This window comes from Rhipicephalus sanguineus, chromosome 8 (genome assembly GCF_013339695.2).
Source record: "Rhipicephalus sanguineus isolate Rsan-2018 chromosome 8, BIME_Rsan_1.4, whole genome shotgun sequence".
Taxonomy (NCBI): Eukaryota; Metazoa; Arthropoda; class Arachnida; order Ixodida; family Ixodidae; genus Rhipicephalus; species Rhipicephalus sanguineus.
In genome coordinates, this window is record NC_051183.1 from 61,021,417 (window position 1) to 61,041,483 (window position 20,067).

The window sequence follows — 20,067 nt, forward strand, 5'->3', positions numbered from 1 at the left end:
GACATCGCGGAATAAACGCTGCTGCTGGCCCTGCCTGGTGAAGTCTTCCTGCGTCTTTCAATATATATATATATACATACTTATACATATACGGTGCATGACGGCGACGGGGACGGACGTTTTCCAGCCGAGACTGTCCATATAATTGCTATCGCAATAAAAACATGGCAGCATACACAATTATTCGCCGACTGCTTCGCATGAAACCGATTCCCACAAGGCATAGGATCTGCCTAATTTTTCTCGTTTTAATTTTGTGCTTCGTCGCATTGCCTAGGTGGATCTCAGAGGCCACGCAGGAAGAAGCACATGATGGAGAGCTCCTCCGCCAGGTGCCGCAGCCATCCAAGCTGCTCACAAGAAAACCGTCTGCTCTCTGAATGAACCCGTTTAGTTAACGATATTTAAATGCACCCAATATAACCTATAACTTCAACTAGAACCATTTATTTCGTACGAATGTTATTTTAAGGCACATTTCCTGAATATTCGGAAAACCGGAAGTAAGTACTCGACAGGAAGTGCTTCGCAGAGAAATGAGGATGTGACTCTTTGCTTCTGGCACTAAAATATATTTCTCTTAATTGTCGGAACTTGTATGGTAGAAGTAATCAATTTCTCGGAATCCTGCCACCTTGTCACAACCGCGGAAATAGAATTAAGCCATAAGTCTACACCGTGCGATTGTGAGAAGCCTTGCGTAGCCATAGATCTCTCCCCACGAGGCGTCAAACAAACAATACGAGCGAATGGGACGGTGTCTCTCAGGGACAACAAGCGTGGAGCCGTACAACAGAACACGGCAGCTTACAAACGCACTCGCTTCTGAAAATGCAACCTCCTCCGAAATCCCCACGTCTTGTGCACATTAGCAAAATGAACGGTCTTTGCTATTTTACCAGCGTCACCAAATAGGCTCGCCCATATATCTCATTCCTATCGCTGTTCCCATAGTGTTTCTAATCTCACTCGGCGGCTGATACGGACTATGCTACGGTCAACCGGGAACCGAAGCATTTGCCAGACCGGGCCACCCCAATTAGCCCCAGCTCACTCTGGCGATCGGTTACTGGGCAGCGAGACAAAGCGGGCAAGCTGCTTTTCCCAGTTCCTATTGTTATCGATCTGCCGTGTGTTTTGCTTCTCAGTAATTTGGCAGTGTTTCAGCAGCTCGGGAGGAATTTACTCCCTCTGATTGGTGATCTTGGCTCTAATTTTCTGCCGCGCCTGTCCTGGCAATTAGGGAAGGACTAGAGGAAGATCCTGCTGATGAGAAGACCGTATATCTAGAGTAAACAGTAGGAGTGTGCGCTTAAAAACGAGCCAGATTGGATCGCCAGAATGTGTACTGTTGAGCTTGTTGGTTGGACGTGGTATACTATTTTATGCTGCAAAGACGGGAAGAGAACACAAAACGCTAACTATCGGCAATAGCGTGTTTTTTTTTATTTACAGGGAAAATGTACATCGCTCTCAGGTCCAAAAATGTGGCAGTCCGTGAGTCTGTGAGTGCACAGAAACTGTAATGCAGAAGCAATGCTAACATGCGCTACCTCGATGTGTCTCCGCGCTTGCACTATATTTTCTCGTCAGGTTTTGTCCGCTCATATACGCTTGTAGCTAGGAATTATACCTCACACGGCATGAATCGCTACCACTGAAAATTCTTTAGGTGTTCTTAATACTCTTAGTCACCAAAGGCAAAGTTTGAAGCACGCATCTCTTGAATGTGGTTATATAGAAGGAAATACTACTATAGTAAACGCTTCGATAGATCCCAGGTCGTGATAAACACGGGGGCCGCACACTTCAGTTTCCCTGGTTAACCATCCGTACGCAGTGTTTGGGCGGTGGTCTTTTTCTTCGTGTGTCCATATTCATCTCCGTGTCTACAGCATCTATATATTTTGAAGGAAATAACAACAAACGAGCACTGATAGTTAGGACTGTTCTTGCTTTGTGTTCGCTATGCTGTCACGCCTTGAGACTTCTTCGAATGCGAGGTGACAAGACTGAGCAGACGCCGTCCTGACGCGTGACTGTTTTTGAAATGCGAGTGATAATAGAGTGGTGAGGTTAAACAATGGAAATTTGCAAACAACTCAAATGATATTTTTATAATCCCTGTCAATATGGATGAGTTACAACGCAGCAAGTAAATATACAAGCCAGCCACGTTTTCCTCGCATGTGATATAATTTTGGGATTCTGGACTCGCAGGTATGCGTATGAGCAAACCAGGGCCCAAGCTTGAGTTTTTTATCTTTGAGCAAGGATCAACCTTACAAATGAACTTTCTCTTTTAGCTTCACTCTAAGAGGCGACATTCTGTAAAAATTTCTTCCCTACTATAACGTGCCATAAACTGTTTCACACTATGCTCGCGTCCTCAATGATTGCACGTAGACGTTGATTTCGCGGCTAAAACTTGCTCTCCGTAATCGCACGCGTGTTGCATTTATTTCTGCTTTATTTGTACTGCCGTAATCGAGCGATCTGGCTTGGTCAAACAAATGAACGTTATGATGACACACAGCATGCGTATTGCGAGCTTGCACGTGACGTCATGTACGAACAACATCGCTTCAATATGGCGGCTTAGATGACGTCAAGGCAGTACATTCACGCGGAGATTATCTACCTTCAGTGTGACGACGACGTCGCTGCAACGTTATTTGGCCTCAGTGCATGAATAACGAATGAACCAGCATGCGATTTACTGATAACACTGATGTGACGTCACAAATTTCGCGTCCCACCTTGTTGGCGCTCCAACGTGGCTGTATCAGTGACGTCAGCGCAAGCCATCTGTTAGGTCAACTAGACGTACGCACATTGTACGTTGATGCTCTTGCTATGAAATATCCGTTTAGCTCGCGAAAGAACTGTTTCAAATGGGCACGAATGTTGGTTAACTTGCAAAACACGGCAGATCATTTGCGACGGCGACTGGCCATGCTGCAGAGATCAGGGCTTAGTTATCATGTGATAGTCTAAACCTGCGCAAATATTTATTTTTTCGTTCGCGCTTCCCCCGAGTCTCCACTTGCATTTATAATCGTCAAGACTTGTAGCTGGCGTTCGCGGAAGACTCTCGGGAGCGCGAGAGCTTTCTCTAGGTAGTTGTCATGATTTATATGCGTGTATGCATTCCGCCATTTGCTGCTTTCTATAGCATGGCGTAGACGTATTAGGCGATAGGGAGCGCAGACAAAGTAACGAATAACACATTGCTATAATACAAAGCAGGTATCGGGCTCTTCCTTGCATCGGTATGTGACGGAGAAGTTACCCTGTTTGTTTGTTTGTTGTTTGTTTGTTTGTTTGTTTGTTTGTTTGTTTGTTTGTTTGTTTGTTCGCTTATTTTCAGAAACAAAAAAAACTCATCAGACACTCCTCATTACGTGCGCCACATATTTTTCTTTGGAATGCGCGATAACGGCCCGCTATGCGCGCAATCCGGAACACCGAAGTTATTCGGAATTCCTCTCAAGCACTTAGTGCCGACATCAAACCACGCAGGCCCGCGTTTTGTAGCTGTTGTTGCAGTTGCTGTTCTCCCTTCACATCGCCTCTCGTTGCGCGGGAATTCCGAAACGGAAGGCTAATGGGACGGCGAGGAAGCAGGCAGCGTGTGCCGTGCCATTACCTATAGAGTACCCGCCTTTACATATGCAGCGCCGCAATGCGAGACGTGCCTGCGGGGAAGTGGCACCCGGAGAATTTCAGCGCAAACAGCGTCGCCCGGAGCATACGTAACGGTAGTCGATGCACCTGGCCCGAGAGGTAGCAGGCACACGAATGAGCGCACACAGAAGGAAACGAATCGACGATGAGAAATATAACGGGGCCCATTGTCTTACCTGCATTGCGTATGTTTACGAAGGAGTTTCGAGACTATCCAAACAAGCGCTGGGAGAATGCTTTCAGATGGCGGAACAAAAGATTATACGCCATATGCAGGTCTCAAGAATCGCTTCTCCCTGTATGCTTGCTTTCTTAGCGCATTCTTTCTTAACTCTCGATGCGGAACTATGAATCCAATCTTCCACGTTGATGAAGAAGGGATCACTATACAGGACGCAGAAGCCCAACGCGCCAATGTGCAGACCTAATTTAGAGACTTTTTCGCAAAGACGTGATCACGGTGCCCGGGAAAGGTTCAGCTCTTTCATTGTTCAGGCAGCCTAGGTATTCATAAAAAACACTCGCGTTATTATATTGCATTCCTCTTTTTCTTCTCATATATTCAGGAGCCCCTGCGCTATCGCTAAAATGGGGGCAAGCGACGCTTGGCCTTTGCGTACCTAACGCACTTTTCTTTCTTTCTGTCGCATAGCGCAATGCTCCCTCCCAACTGTTTCCTTCATCCATGCCAGGAACTGGCACGTGCTTAGTCGTGCGACACTTCACTTACTACAGGCAACAACGACGGTCATGTGTTCATATGCCAACTTATGGAACATGGTTCAACTAATAACCTTACTGTTCACGTTATGGCTACGAGGTGAAGTCGAGAAGCAATGAAGTGATATCGGTTTAATAATAAATTCATCTGACTACAAGCTTAAAGAAATAGATCTTGAAGTTTCCGTGGCAAAATGCGGACACTGGTTGGATTGGATTGGATTGGATAAACTTTTATTTGGTCCTCCAAAACACAGATCAATGTGTCGCGGGCCGCTCCCACGTGGGGACCGCGGGGCCGAGCCCCTCAGCCGCCTCGCGGGCTTGGTGGACAGCCCAGAGTTGGCACGGCGGGAAAAGAAGGTATAAGCTTCATCGCACGTTATAACGGGATGGGACAAAAGTTATGCAACGTTACTTGGCTCATTAAAAAGAAAATCAATATGCAGTGAAGTCCGACCGAAACGTTTCGAATACTACTACAGTATAATACCAGAATACACGACTATGTCACAGAAATACCACTAATATTTCGAATAAACAATAAAAACTTACTGATAGAAAACAAAAGTACCCCAATATAAATTTATAGTGAGGATACACGCAGATTGGACCGATTTCGCCGTACATGCCTGAACCGTTTGAAATCGCTTACGCTTTATGTTTCGGCAAATGGTGCAGAATCTTGTTACAACATGTTTAATATTTTCGCAAGATACATTATGTTAATATACGGAAATAGTTCTCGCTTGCGCCGGGCGCATTCGCTTATACACTGCATGCGTAAAAAAGTTTGCCGTAGTCGTGGTATAAATTGCCAAACAGAAAGGCACAATGAACAGCACGATGCACGACTGTTTAAACTTTTGACTTAAAAAAAAAATCCGCCAGATCCCACGCACTGTGGGAATCGATGTAATGCGAAGCAGCCAGCAAAGAGCTGCATACATCGCGTTGTTTGTCTTTGAGCCAAATGAAATCATTCATGCCATGGCATCTAGTCCACCATATATCGCATGTATGCCATGCACGCATGCAAGCACAATCTATTGTACACCATGCCAATGAACCGCATATTCTGGTAAATACAGTGCATGACCTGTCCTTTATGTTCATCACGCACTCGTGTCATGCCATACCAATTTTGGTACATATCCAGTTAACAAAACGGCCGGAAGCGTACCATGACAGTGGCATGTAAATCATACCGTACATGACGTGCATAACATGATTCGCATGTTAAGACCTCTCATTTATGTTCGTCATATAGTCACATCGCGCAATACCACTTTTGGTGTATACGAAACGAGCGAAATGGCCGCGAGAGCACCATGAGTATAGCATGTAAATCATGCCATACATGACATGCATATCATGGTTTTTCATGTTACCACTTGTCACTAATGTTCGTCGTACAGTCACATCGCGCAATACCAGTTTTGGTGTATATCAAGCTAGCGAAACGGCCGCGAATGCACCATTAGCGTGGCATGTAAATTATGACATACATGGCATGCATGTCATGATTTTCATGTTACCACCTGTTATTCGTATTCTTCATACAGTCACATCGCGCAATACCAATTTTGGTGCATATCAATCTAGCGAAACGGCCACGAGTGCGCCTAGAGCATAGCAGGTAAATCATGTCGTACATGTCATGCATGTCGTGATTTTCATGTTACTACCTTTCATTTACGTTCGTCGTACAGTCGCGTCGCGCAATACCAATTTTGGTGTATATCAAGCTAGCGAAACGGCCGCGAATGCACCATGAGCGCAGCATGTAAATCAAGGCATACATGACATCACGTCGCGGTTTTCATGTTACCACCTGTTATTCATGTTCGTCATACAGTCGCGTCGCACAATACCAATTTTGGTATATATCAAGCTAGGAAAACGGCCGCGAATGTTTCATAAGTGTGGCTTGTAAATCATGTCGTAAATGACCTGCATGTCATGATTTTCATGTTACCACCTCTAATTTACGTTCTTCATGCAGTCGCATCGCTCAATACCAATTTTGGTGTATATCAAGCTAGCGAAACGGCCGCGAGTGCGTCATGAGCATGACATGTAAATCATGTCGTGCATATCATGACTTTCATGTTACCACGTCTCATTTACGTTCGTCATACAGTCGCTTTGCGCAATACCAATTTTGGTGTACATCAAGCTAGCGAAGCGGCCGCGAATGCATCATGAGCGTGGCATGTAAATCATGACATACATGACATGCATGTCATGGTTTTCATCTTACCAACTGTTATTCATGCTCTTCATACAGTCATATCGCGCAATACCAATTTTGGTGTACATCAATCTACTCAAACGGCCGCTAGCGCACCATGAGCGTGGTATGTAAATCAGGTCGTACATGACTTGCATGTCATGATTTTCATGTTACCACCTCTCACTTACGTTCCTCATACGGTCATGTCGTGCAATACGAATTTTGGTGTATATCATGCAAGCGAAACGGCCGCGAATGCACCATGAGCGTGGCATGTAAATCATGGCATACATGTCATGGATGTCATGGTTTTCATGCTATCACCTGTTATTCATTTTCTTCATACAGTCAAATCGCACAATACCAATTTTGGTGTATATCAATCTAGCGAAACGACCGTGAGTGCGCCGTGAGCGTGGCATGTAAATCATGTCGTACATGACATGCATATCATGATTTTCATGTTACCACGTGCCAGTTATGTTCGTCAAACAGAAATGTCTCGTCATACCAGTTTTCGTATATATCCCTTGACTTAAACGGCTGCGAGCGCCCCGAGACCATGTCATGTAAATCATGCTGCACATGACATGCGCGTCACGATTTGCATGTTAGGACGTGTCATTATGTTCGTCCTAAACTCTTGTCACGCAGTACCAATTCTGGTACATATGAAATTAACGGAACGGCCGCAAGAACCCAAAGGCCATGGAATGTAAATCATGCTTTTCTTGATATGCGTGTCATGATTTTTATGATATGACCTGTCGTTTACGTTCGTAATAAGGCCATGTTATGACACACCAACTTTGGTATACATCCGATTAACGAAACGGCCAGGAGAGCACAAAGTCGTAGGCGGCTAGATAGATAGATAGATAGATAGATAGATAGATAGATAGATAGATAGATAGATAGATAGATAGATAGATAGATAGATAGATAGATAGATAGATAGATAGATAGATAGATAGATAGATAGATAGATAGATAGATAGATAGATAGATAGATAGATAGATAGATAGATAGATAGATAGATAGATAGATAGATAGATAGATAGATACGCTCAAAGTCGCAGAAGTTCGCTAAGAAATGCTTCGCATTTAAAACGTAAAGGTTAGATTAGCCGCGAAAATAGCTTAATAGCAAGAAACAACAGTGCGTAAACAATACACTAAAACAGCGTCAAGGAGAGATTAGCGGCGAGACTAGTTTTGCATCTGGCACCTCTGAGCCTTCGTCATTCGCGAGGTTGATGCGCAACCGAACGCCTCGCCAAAGTCTCGGACGTATGTGAGGGGCGCGTTTATCAATCGCACAGAGCGCGGGGACCGGGCCTTTGGGCAGCGATAGTAGCTGCTCAGCGTGTAAACGAATTGGGCGCGCGAAAGGCGCCACAGACTCCATACGGGCCTGAGCACGTTACAGTCTGGGCTTCTGAGAGCGTTGGCGACGGAGACAATACCCAGCGCCGCGACCGTAAGCTGCTCTAGCTCGGATCTACGGTCAGCTTCGCCGAAGTAGTGTTGCGCGAGACACGCCTTGAATCGATCGATGTTGGCACGCGTCTTAGGACTCCACTTGACACCGTAGAGGGTCGCGTGCCAGATGCCCTCCGCGTAGGTGTTGCCTACGCGCAGTACGTTCGCGATGTCGCGGTCGTGCGAACAGGCGGCGCGAATGTGGGCGTAAAGTGATGACGTCATTAGCAAACGTCGGTCGTCGACGAATCGAAGGCCTTGGTCATTGACCGGGTCGTCAGAGTGCTCGCTTAAGTTTGCCGTCTCGAACTCGCAAGCCCGAAGTGCCAGAAGATTCTCGGCGTAAATGTCTGTAGGCTCGGGGATCGCAACTCGAGTCTCGCTAGCCTCTGCAGGTGTGACCAGGGCTAGGTCGTTGAAGAACCGGCGTAGCCTGCCGGCGTCATCGGCGTCGAAGAGGAAGCTCCTCTGGCAGTCCGATAAGACGGCGTCCTTGACGACCTGGAACGCTCTCCTAGCTTCCGCGTCCTTTTCCGGGCTCGTGAGGACCTCCACGGCGAAGGTGTGCCAGACGTGCGGTGCGCGGAACAGTCCTTCGACGCAGTTGTCGAACACACCCTGCGGTGAACCGTCGTACCAAGCGTAGAACCTCTCCACCGCTCTAGCAACGCTTTCCTGGACGAGGTAGGCCACCTTGACGTCGACGGGGCCTTCGTCCGAAGCGAAGAGGTCGTGGAGAAGGCGGATTCTACCGACCCCTTCAACCGAGACGCTTTCCACGCTTTTCGGCGAGCGACCGATCGCGCTCATGGCTGCTCGCAAGTCGCCGACGTTCCACACATCGCGGTCGAAGGCGTCGCTTTCGTTGGCCAACGTGCAAGTGACGTTCACCCTGCTGACTTCGGCGAACCGTTCGCACAACTTGGCGTACAGGTGCTCCACGTCCGCCGCGTCGGCCGTGCTAGCGGTCGAGCTCCCGTGCGCCCGCAGTGCTTCCCGAGCAGCTCGCAGGGCCGCTGTGAACAAGCCTGCGGGCTTTTCGGTTGTGCACGTGGTGTCTATCCACAGTAGCACCGCTGATTTGTGTCTCTCGAAGGTGACGTGGACAGCCGACGGCAGGTCGTACTTGACGGAGGCCGTAACAAAGTAGACGAAGGCATTCCTCGTATTCGGCGCGCCCGGACAACCCCACGTGCGGCGAGCCAGCGCGGTGGCCATCGTAGAGGCGAATAGCCGCCGGTGAGGCGACGTCTTTACGCACGTCCTGTAGAAAGCCGTGAGCAGTGGGCCAGCGCGCCCTCTCTTCTCGGCGCTTCTGGGCGTAGATCCGGTTATCGCTATGCGCACGAGCTCGGAGTCGATGTCGCTGCGCGGCCGATGTCCGTCGTGGATAGCGCTGGAGCAGACATACGCGAAGAAGTCCTCGCAGGGGTTCAGGCTGGTGTTGACGTACCTGGCCAGCACTTGCACTTCTTCCGGGCAAAAGAAAGGATCCCCTTGATTGGAGGTGTCCCGTCTCTCTCCACCGTGGTTGCTTTAGTAGACGCTCAGGGACACTGCCGTGACGATGACGGCTGCCGAACATGCCAGACCGCACACGCATAACGCGCGGTGACTCGCCTTCTTGAGGCTGAGGGAACTGCGGGCCTTTGCCGTTCTGACGACGCGTCTAATGTGTAGGCTCTGCACGGTGATGATGATGATGATTATTATGCTCCTTGGATGATGGCACCTACCCACTCAGGGGGATCGGCCAAGAGTCGGGCGGATCATAAAGTCTGAAAATTTTAAGGGCTCATAGACGATACTGTATCAATTAAAATGAAACGTCTTTTTTTATTGAATTTCAGTTTTCGATTAGACCGTGTTGCATAATCTGCCAAATGGCCAAATTGTTTATGTCATTACGACAATTTTAAAAATTATTAGCGGTTGATGTGTCGAATAAGACGATTTGATTCGCATATGAATTTTTCGATAGCACTGCAAATATTCCCGTCCGAGTGCCCCAGCACAGAAGCCCCAAATGATAACAGTATAGTTGACGTAACTGGCAGATCAAGGTGCCTCATTACAATTTCAATTGTTCGTTTTCTGAGAGAGGAAAAACGTCGGCATTCCAGCAAGAAATGTTCGATTGTTTCTGCCTCATTGCAAAAGGAACATGTAGGAGAGATCGCCAGACCAGCTCTGTGCATGTATAAATTAAGAGTTGGGATCCTACAGCGCAATCTTGTCATTGCTACTTCTATCTGCCTTGTTTTACACCATTTTCTGCTCCAAGGGAACTGAAGGTGTTGAAAATCTCGTGATGAAGCGAGACTAGGAGTAAGCAATGATAAAGCGTGCTTTCTAAATCTGGCCGCAGCGACGAACGCCGTAACTGGAAGTAGATCAAGGACTGGGCCTGCAAGGGAAGCCTTTGCCGAAGTGTCCGCAACTTCATTCAATACTATCCCTTTATGCACCGAAACCCATACTAACCGCAGGCTTCGCAAATGCTGTGGACCAAGTGCGCGCAATAATCTCAGAGTATGTGATTCAGCTGGGGTTGTTAAAGCAGAACACAATGATAATGAATCGGTTACTATAGGCACTGAAGTTATGGAGCCGGGAAGTTTACGCAGGGCCAAAATGACAGCTAAGAATTCAGCCAAAAATATTGGTGTATGATCAGGGAGTCTTACAGAAAAGGACCAGTCTAGATGTGTGGAAAAAATTCCAACACCGGCCTTTTCCTCACACTGCGAAGCATCAGTTGCTGTCACAACATTCGTGCTAATCTGATTTAAGTGATCTTAAAAAAGTCCATTCAGTACATTCCAAGGAAGTAACTTCGCGTTGTACGGTATCAAGCGCCGCGTCCGTCATTCCTTCTTCTTCTTCTTCTGCATGGGATGGTTGTGATCATGACTCCAGCGATGACACAAACCCACAAGGTGGGTCAAGCTACAAATCGGGCGTTAATAATGAATGAAGGAGTGAATTTTTATGCCAGCAAATTACAGGAAATGGGTCTCCCCGTACAAAAATTTATGTAGACAGTCTATAGACTGTCTACATTTTTGTAACCCATTTTTGTAAGGGTCCAGCGAAAAACTACGCCGGTATTTACTCGTGGACAACTTTTCTAGGCAATGAAAGGAAAGCTACGGTGACGGAGCTTCTGCACACGTACTCCTACGCCAAGTAGTCTGGTATGGTGCGCGTTTCGGACCGTTGTGGAAAACGATGGCTGCACGCAATCAGCCTTTCGTATCGACGCAAACGCCGCTTAGAGTTTGAGGTACACGTAAAAGGAGCAACTTCCCCGCGCTTGCAAAAACGTATTGTGGCAACGTATAACATAAAACAAATACAAATATATCACTGGTTCGAGCTGCACCCTGTCGCAAAGAGCTAGAAATACAAAATAAGGCAGTATTTTTCATATCTCCCGCAGAAAATGCGGGCACACTTGCGGGACTGCATTCACTGTACCCTTACACGAAATCTTATGGAAAAATTATTGAAAAAGCTTTGATCAATGTTGACATATAATATTGAAGAGAAATTGTATGTCCATTGAATAATAATTGATATCAATGTTGAGAACTATGGAAAATTGGCCGATGATATTTTACAACCATTTTATTGAGAGAGAAGTTGTTGAACCATGGTGGACATGTTATTTAAAGTACATTGTGCATTGAGAATTCTTCCTGACTCTTCCGTTGAATAATTATTGAGCTACAATTGAAAGCAGCATTGAAATTTGATAATGTATTGAAAGTACACAAACAGTATGTTTTAATAGTTGATTTTTTGCAGACATACAAGTGAAAGACGCTACCTGAGTACGAGCAGTGCCTACAGAGGCACGTGCCTCAGTACTACTGAGGCCCGTGCCAGAGTAGGCATTGTTCAAAAGGTCTTATACAGAACCTTTTGAAGAATACCTACTAAGACAGGTGGTTACAATATGTATTGCAATTCCCCATTGTATGCCTGGGGTTCATATACACTTTTCGTAACTTGAATAAAAGCTTCTGGGTGCACTTTCGTGGGTGTATATGAGCACACAGCGGTCTACATGTGCACTGCTGATGTATGCTTGCATAAAGAACTACAGGAGGACTGCACAGTTTGAGTGTAATGACAGACTATGCCAACTCAGTCTGGACGGGAAACGGCAAGCTACATGTACCCAAAACGCAAAGAATAAGTTAAATCAGCTCAGTTTACTTTCACTACAGCTGAATTACAGTAGGTAAGGCACAACTGCACGGAGGCAGATCGCGATTTCAATAACTGCAAAAGCAAACACTTTTTATCGCCTGCTATAACGCTTCTATTTAAAATGCGCGTAAACCTGAAAGCAAGGTAATCTGGGCGAGAAATAAAATACCAGGACACGGGCACATAAGTCAACTGAATGACACACACACAGACACTGGGAGAAGTCAACTCTTTTATAAGTTCGGTGACCTTTCGTTTTCTTTCAAGACCCCAAGGAAAAGAAGAAAAGCGCGACCAATAAAAGTCAGTACGTTCTAAAGTGAAGGGAAATCGTAACCTACATTTATATTAGGACAGTGTAATCATGCATGCCGCAAAAATTACGCAGTCACGTACTTCTTAAACATTTTGCGCATGTAGCCCGTGATGCAACAAAACACGCATTTTTCATGGTTTTCGAATACAATTGTGCACAGGTAAAGAAAATGAACTTACCTTCAACAAGGACAGAGGCCTGTAGGCAAAGAATCCACAAATCCAAACAACGGTAAACGCACATCAAGGTGATCGCGTCCGTCCCTCCATCTAAGCAGAAATGAAGATGCGAGAGTCTCGCACCCAAACTGAGACGTCCATTTCTCCGCAGGAAATGTTCCGGGACTAGGCTTAACTTCAGTCCGCGTATAACGGCCATTAACAGTCCCTCCAGAGGTACGTCGTACTTGCATGCAGGTACACGAGTGCTGAACATGCCGCGAAGTAGCTTCTTCACAGCTCCGTTAATAATTTCCGTGAATCACGGCACTCCCAGAGCACGAAATAAAGCGAGAGGAGACCAGCGCGGCGAGCGCGACCCGCACGTCCGAATTCTGCGTACTCGACTGACGTCACACAACGGCGCGGATGGATACACTGGATACAGCACCAGCGCTACAAAGCCCGTCACGAAGTTAGTCGGTAATTGCTATTATTAAGTTACGTAAAGCTTGCTGGTAAACAACCTTCGCACTCTGCATGTTTGTTGACGCAATGCAACACAACAAATTTATTATTCTTTTGGTGGTATTTTCTTCGTCGCAATAAGACATGGCGCCAAGCTCGAGTTCAAGCGTTCAAGTTTCAACGTGTTTTGCATGGAGAAAACGGCGCGGGGGCGTACGTTTGCGACAGCGGGGATTGTAATAAATTAAAATGAAAAGGAAAGATAGTCGCTGGTACATCACGTTCTTCTGATAGATGTATGCGGTGAGGATTGAGATAATGGTTTAGTCGACACCCCGTACAGGCAGGCGCTGTATTACGCGCCGCGGCCCCCACCATCCATAGGTAGATAATTTTACGTCATGCCCGCGATAGCGATAAAGAGCTCGTTTCGCAGAAATTCCGGTGTCGGCGGCGGCTTCTTTGGTTGCGAGCGAAAAAGCAGCGTTGGCCGTGAGCGAAAATTTGAGGTAGATGAAAAAGATATCAGCCAGGGGGCACCGTACTTTGGCTTTTCTTGCGGCACGGTTTGGGTCTACCGAGAAGCGAAGGCAGGCTAGCGATCGGCAAGTCGATACTCACCCGTATACATTGGACACACAAAATATTGTCGCCATAAATGTCCTGTTGAAGAGGGCGCAAACCTTTACCTTTGCAATACGTATTTCGTGTGTGTGCGTGCGTGCGGATATCGCTATCACGTTCAAGCTGAACGGTTTATCAATGTTTTGTTACTGGCATGCCTCCACGGCGGTACATGAATGGTACCTATCCTTAAACACTGCTTATGACCGTTAAATCCTCAAACGAATCTTCCTTTGGGGCCGCCGTGGTGGTAAATTGGTTACTGCGCTCGGGCTGCTGACCCCAAGATCGCTGGTTCCATCCCGGCCGCGGCGGTCGCATTTTTAATGGAGGCGAAAGTGCTAAAAGTCAATTTACTTCAATCTAGGTGCACGTTAAAAAACCCCAGGTGTCTCATATTTCCGGATATGAGCTCTCCACAACGGAGTGACTTATAATCATATTGAGGTTTTGGCCCATAAAACCCCAGTAATTTATTATTTAGTTTTCTTTGTGTATTCAGCTGCAGTACAGTTTCTGCGCACTGTATATTGTGTACTAGGAGGTTACCGTTACCTGCGTTGCTCTGGGTACTAAAGCAAGAAGTCAGCAATGCTTTGTTGCCGCATGAAGAGTTATGTATTGGGTCATTCGGTTAGAGCTAATTAAAACGGGACAGGCTTCAGAATACATGTTGCCGAAGGTAGATAGTAATATAATAACACGTAGGGACCGCCAGACCACACTTGAGGGCCCAATCGCGAGCACACTGGATGGTCAGGGTTTGGTTATTGAGTTCGGGGCTTCGCAAGCCTCATGCGCTTCTGATAATCAGTCACCATTGCTACATCTCTGCATTACTGTACAAGGTTGCGTAAAATGTGGAGTAGTATTTAAAAATAAAATTGTATTTTTTGGAATTTATTACATTACTTGCAGCAGCAAGTTCTGCATATGCTTAAAAGAAAGTTTTCCTTTATATTAGCTGACACATACAGAGCGTCCTTGATGCAAGTAGTGTTGCAGTGTTGATGGTGTGCAAGAGTATTTGTTGCTTGCAGGAAATTAAATGTCATGTATGCCGGCTACCAAAGAAAGGCAAATAAACATACTATATGCGCATGTATACCTGGGTTTCTTAATAAGATGGCAGGAGTGCTCGCGATATTATCTGTAATAAGTTTCACGCCCACCTTCATACGTTGGCCGGCCGGCTCTAAACTCAACCACCGTACAACATAAGATCAACAAAAGATCAATATATCTTTCAACATGTACTTTTTATTGAAAAGAATCAATGACAATTTCGTTGTCTAGTCATTGAGAAGATTCAACGACATTTGACATTTAGTTGAAAAGTCACTGATTCAACCATTCGTCAATCATTTCTCAACAGTTACTAAATAGTCATTTTTATAAGGGCTAGGACGCCCATGTTGGCAAACTCTTGTCGCACGACGGCTTGAATGAGCGATATTGTTGCCAAGTTGTCTTGCGCAGGGTGGCTGATAAGTTGCGGGGGCCATGGGTCCCAGCTCCTCACGAACAATCCTTGTGATGTTGGTAGAATTCGCGAATCGACGCGGCGCCAATATCATAATCATCACCCAGCGCATGGAGTAGCGTGTCAGGCGAATAACCAGGCTAACGTCTCAAGTATTTCAATAAAGCATTTCTTTAAATCTCTCTCTTTCTTTCCTTGTACCCTGTGCCAATCGTGTGCTCGGCTAACCCGACGGTGACTCTGCAAGACCGACGAACGAATGCTTCAGGGCTTCGCTGTAATAAACTAACGAAGCTACGCAGGACAAACAAAACCGCAGCGCGAAAAGTCCACAAAAACCCACGTCAAATCCTCCCAAGTCCCCTTTGAACTATTACTATCCTATATTCTTCATTCGCTCTAACCCTCTTTCTATCTCTCTATCCTCTTTGAAGGAGCTGGCGATCTCAATATCTGGTTCACCTGGTAAAGACGGGTCGTGCTTGTTTGCAAGACAATTGCGCCTGCAGGAGAGGCCAACTTGACTGAGCTAGTGAGATGGGAGGAGCAACGGCGGGGAGCATCGGCGTCACTGCGGAGGGCCTTTCTTGCGAAACGCGCTCTGTCTTCGACCGCTCGGCGAGAAGTCAATAGACCCGCAGTACAGAACAGGTTCACGCGGTTCGCGCGAAATGTGGCGGCTGGCAGACGACTAAGACCCGCGTCGATGGAGTCTCTCCAAGACCAACCTACGCGTAGCTAGCTCGATACGTCGATAAGAGTAGCGGCCACTAACCCGTCTTTTAGATGGCAGAAAAGAAAACGCGAAGCATCGCAATACCCAAGCTGCGGCTGTGTTTTTGCGGCGGCCAGTCAGTCTGCGCGTGTGACAGGCCGCTTATTACGCCTCTTCGCTGCTTATGACGGCAGCTGGCGTGGCAAGTGCGCAGAGGTGCTTTGAGAAATGTCCCGGTGTGTATTGAGCGGTACGTCGACACCTTTTATTAGCTTGTGGCACTTTGGCGTTCCCAAGGATACCTAAGTGCTCTGTCATGTACCGCGCCCTACACTTTGTAGCGAGTAATGGATACATAAAATGATGATGCCTCAGCTTATTTACTGCTAGTGTCTGCCCGTTCTTAACATTGGACGTCATTGTGAACCTAGGGCCCTACTTGTGCAGAAGGCTACAAACTCTGGCATAAATACTCGCAGTTTACTTCTGATTCTTTCAACTTCGAGTGCGATAGAGAGTGGTGAGTGCCGCTAAACTTGGTTCGCTTTTCCTTAAACCTAGCAAGAGCAAAGACAAATTTCGCTGTATATTTCAACACTCTCTCAATTACTGCGCAAAATACTGCATTTAGGGCAATGCCGAACATATTGCGTACCGCACTGAAAGCTGTAGCTTCGCCAATTTATCATTTGCGTTTGGATTATTTCCATTCTAATTGCTCTCGGATAAAGAGTTTAAAAATTTCAGAATCGAGCCCGATCGAGATTTGTCCGGACGAGTTTTGTATGATGGCTGCAGAAACATCGTGGCCGGCAGCTATTTCAAAATTGATATATTTTACATTCATCTTTTCTTCTGACGAGAACTTTAGCTTCAAATGACAACATCAACTATGGAAGAGATGCTAAAGGCAATGCCAATAAGGTAAAAGCTTCCGCTAGTGAGAAGTTATACAAGGCATCGCAGACAAGCTTATTGAAGTCAATAGTAAGGATCCCTTTTTCTTTTCTTTTCGTTGTTTTTATTTTTACTGTCGTTGGGAGGAGACGCTCATAGCACGCATGTTAGGCGGCTGCCCTCCCCATAACCTGCAGAGATGGTCACTCGCCATTGGCCTAGCTTGCCTTGGCCATACGCCGATGTAAGTAGTAACCATTCTGGAATGTTTTCGTCAGAAGTCATTGCAGTAAGGGTGACGAAGGAATTGTTGATATTTTTTAAAAAAAAACAACAGAGCAGCAGAAGCGGCTGTACACCAATTGTGTTTATCGTTATTGGCAAGTGATTCTTGACGTTTTGTATGTGCTCCCCGTCTGTGTTTCTCACTCTCTCACCCTCTACACTCTGCACCTTTAAACTCCCCCACCCCCTTCCCCAGTGTATGGTAGCGTGCGGTTATTCAGATCTGGTTAACCTCTCTGCCATTCCCTTATCTCCTGTTTCCTCCTTTTTTTTTCACTGTCTTTGTTTACTCTTGCAATCTCTCGATCTTTCGGTTCTTTTGCCAGTATTTACATTTATAATCCCATATTGAATGCGTATTTTCATCTGCTCGCACTGATGCTGTGTGGTGATCAAAAGCATTCATCAACAAAAGAGAGGTGTAGGACATATTTAGAGGTCCTTAGAGATTGGGTGGAGTCCCAATTCCGGAACACTATTGGTTGAAGCCGCCGCCCTGGCTCTCTGTACCAAGGCCTGCTGCGCCTGAAGGTCTGAGCAGTCGAGCAGAGCTGCCTCCCAGTCATCTCGTGTAGGGTTTGGGTGAGGAGTAAGGGCTGTGTTGTTTTGACAGGTATGGTGGGTGTCCGCCACCTACCCACAGTGCGGGCACTGTCCTCTGACCGTAGGGTCGAAATGTTCTATTATTGCAGGACATAGCATCCTAGTGGTCTCGCCCCGACAACTATCCCTCCGTGCTTCGTCAGAACAAACGAAGACAAACACTTTCTTCTTTTTTTAATTTTACTAATACGCTGTCTATTGTAATTTATGCCGAATGCTACGTATATAAATGTACTTCGCGAGTTCCCGCAAGGCGCGCCGGATAATTTCAACTGATATGCATACAAGCAAATCACGTTTTCTTTTAACGTTCCTCCTTTGTGTCTTGCATTTCTTTTTTAGACACTCGCACATGTCCGTGGAATTTCTTGGGCCATATGCGAGGAAATTACGCGCTCCTCATTTCAAAGTGCCTTTGGGCTTTGCCGTCTTTTCTTATCTCCTTGGGCGCATTGACGGTAGCTTCGTTTGACGCTAAGTCTCCGGATTTTTGTGCTGCATTCCATTTTAGAAATGAGATGAAACGGACCAGTGCAACGATGAAGAAAGCGGCAGTCAACTGATGGAGACAAAACCGTTTATTGGGCTATCTTGTTCCCAGAAGGCTAAGAAACTCGAAGTACAAGCAAAGCACGCTGTACACTGATGGCTGCAATCAGAGTCGTCGGTCATCGGTGATCTTCTCGTCTGTGAAATGCGTCGGCTCTTACAGATGCCTTATCCGACCTTCCAGCGCTATCGCTAGTGCTCGCGTTTCCTCTAGAATAAAGTCGGTTAGCTCGTATCGTGGGCGTAATCTTAACAGAACAGTCTGAGACAATCGGAAACTTTCTAAACAATGTGGCATGGCATGCGACAAGCGGTGCTAACAGTTTTTGTGGTTGAAAACCGACCACATCAAAACATAAAGGAATACGCGCGCGCAGCAATACCATTTACAAGACAATCTCACATAAGGTACATTGAACGCCGCATATATGTATTTTTACAATGTTGTCATCATTATAAATATATTCTGACACTTCGCTGTAACGCAGTGTAAAAGCAGCATCCAATGAGCTCCCAAATACGCTTGCCGTATCCACAAGTAGCGATAAGTACATTAATGTTCCTGCTGAAACGTTTGGTCCTCAACGCGCTTTCTTCCAAACAGCTCTCCACACCCTAGGTTCCAGAAAAAAATTACGCCAGGCGGATGCGTGCGCTGTCAATATTTTCATGCTGTTGTCTGGCGAATGGCGAACGTCAGAACCACTTAAAGAAGAGAAGAGTGGTCGCTCGCGCGAAAACGCTTTCCGGGGCTTGAATTTTTATGGAAACCATGACTGAGTGCGACCACATCTCGGCTGCGCATCAATACGACAGGGGTTCTAGAGGAAGCAACAAAAGTCAGAAAAGAACCAACGATCAAAAGCCATTGGGATGCTGATGACGTGCGCAGGGCCAAAATTAGCGTGAATACTTGTCGCTGCGATGCTGTTCTAAGCGCTGTCAACGAAGTCGACGTGGAAGCCAGGCTGACCTTTCTGGCTTGCTTTCGAAATTGGTGCTCTTGTCTCATTTGCCAACACGTGGCCGTCTGAAGCGTGTGGGCGCTCAGAACAACTGTACTTCAGTGTGAACCGTGTTTTCCGTCGAACGGAATTGATTGGAGTGGTGTGCGTTCCCTGCAGAATGAAGCAGTTGTGTTTAGCAGAGCCTGCGTCGACTTTCAGATGAGTGTCTCGACCCTCTGGAACACAATTTGTGGGCGCGCGAACTGATTTCGTTTCTCTTTCTTTTTTACATGACTTCTGCGTTAAGCATCTGTTTATTCCACTAGCTTGTGGTGAACCTTGTTCTGAACGAGCCTCCCTGGGGGAGGAGTAGGCAGTCTGGAAGAGTGGGCACTGAACATGCCCCTAGTTATGAGGTTGCACAGCAGCCCAATGTAATTTATGGAGGTCCAACGAAATAGTCTAATGCGGAGGTCCTACAATACCCAAGTGCAAGAACGGCTACTGATCAGGCTATGATATATTGCAAGACGAGATGAATGCAACTCAACCGCCAAACGGCTGCCCTACAACCACCGAGTTCGAGTACACCCCTATGGCGCCCCCTCTTAGTTTACTCACGTTTTTTTGCAGTTGAACTAAGTTACTTTTCTTTCTTAAAGAAAAAAATTGACGAAG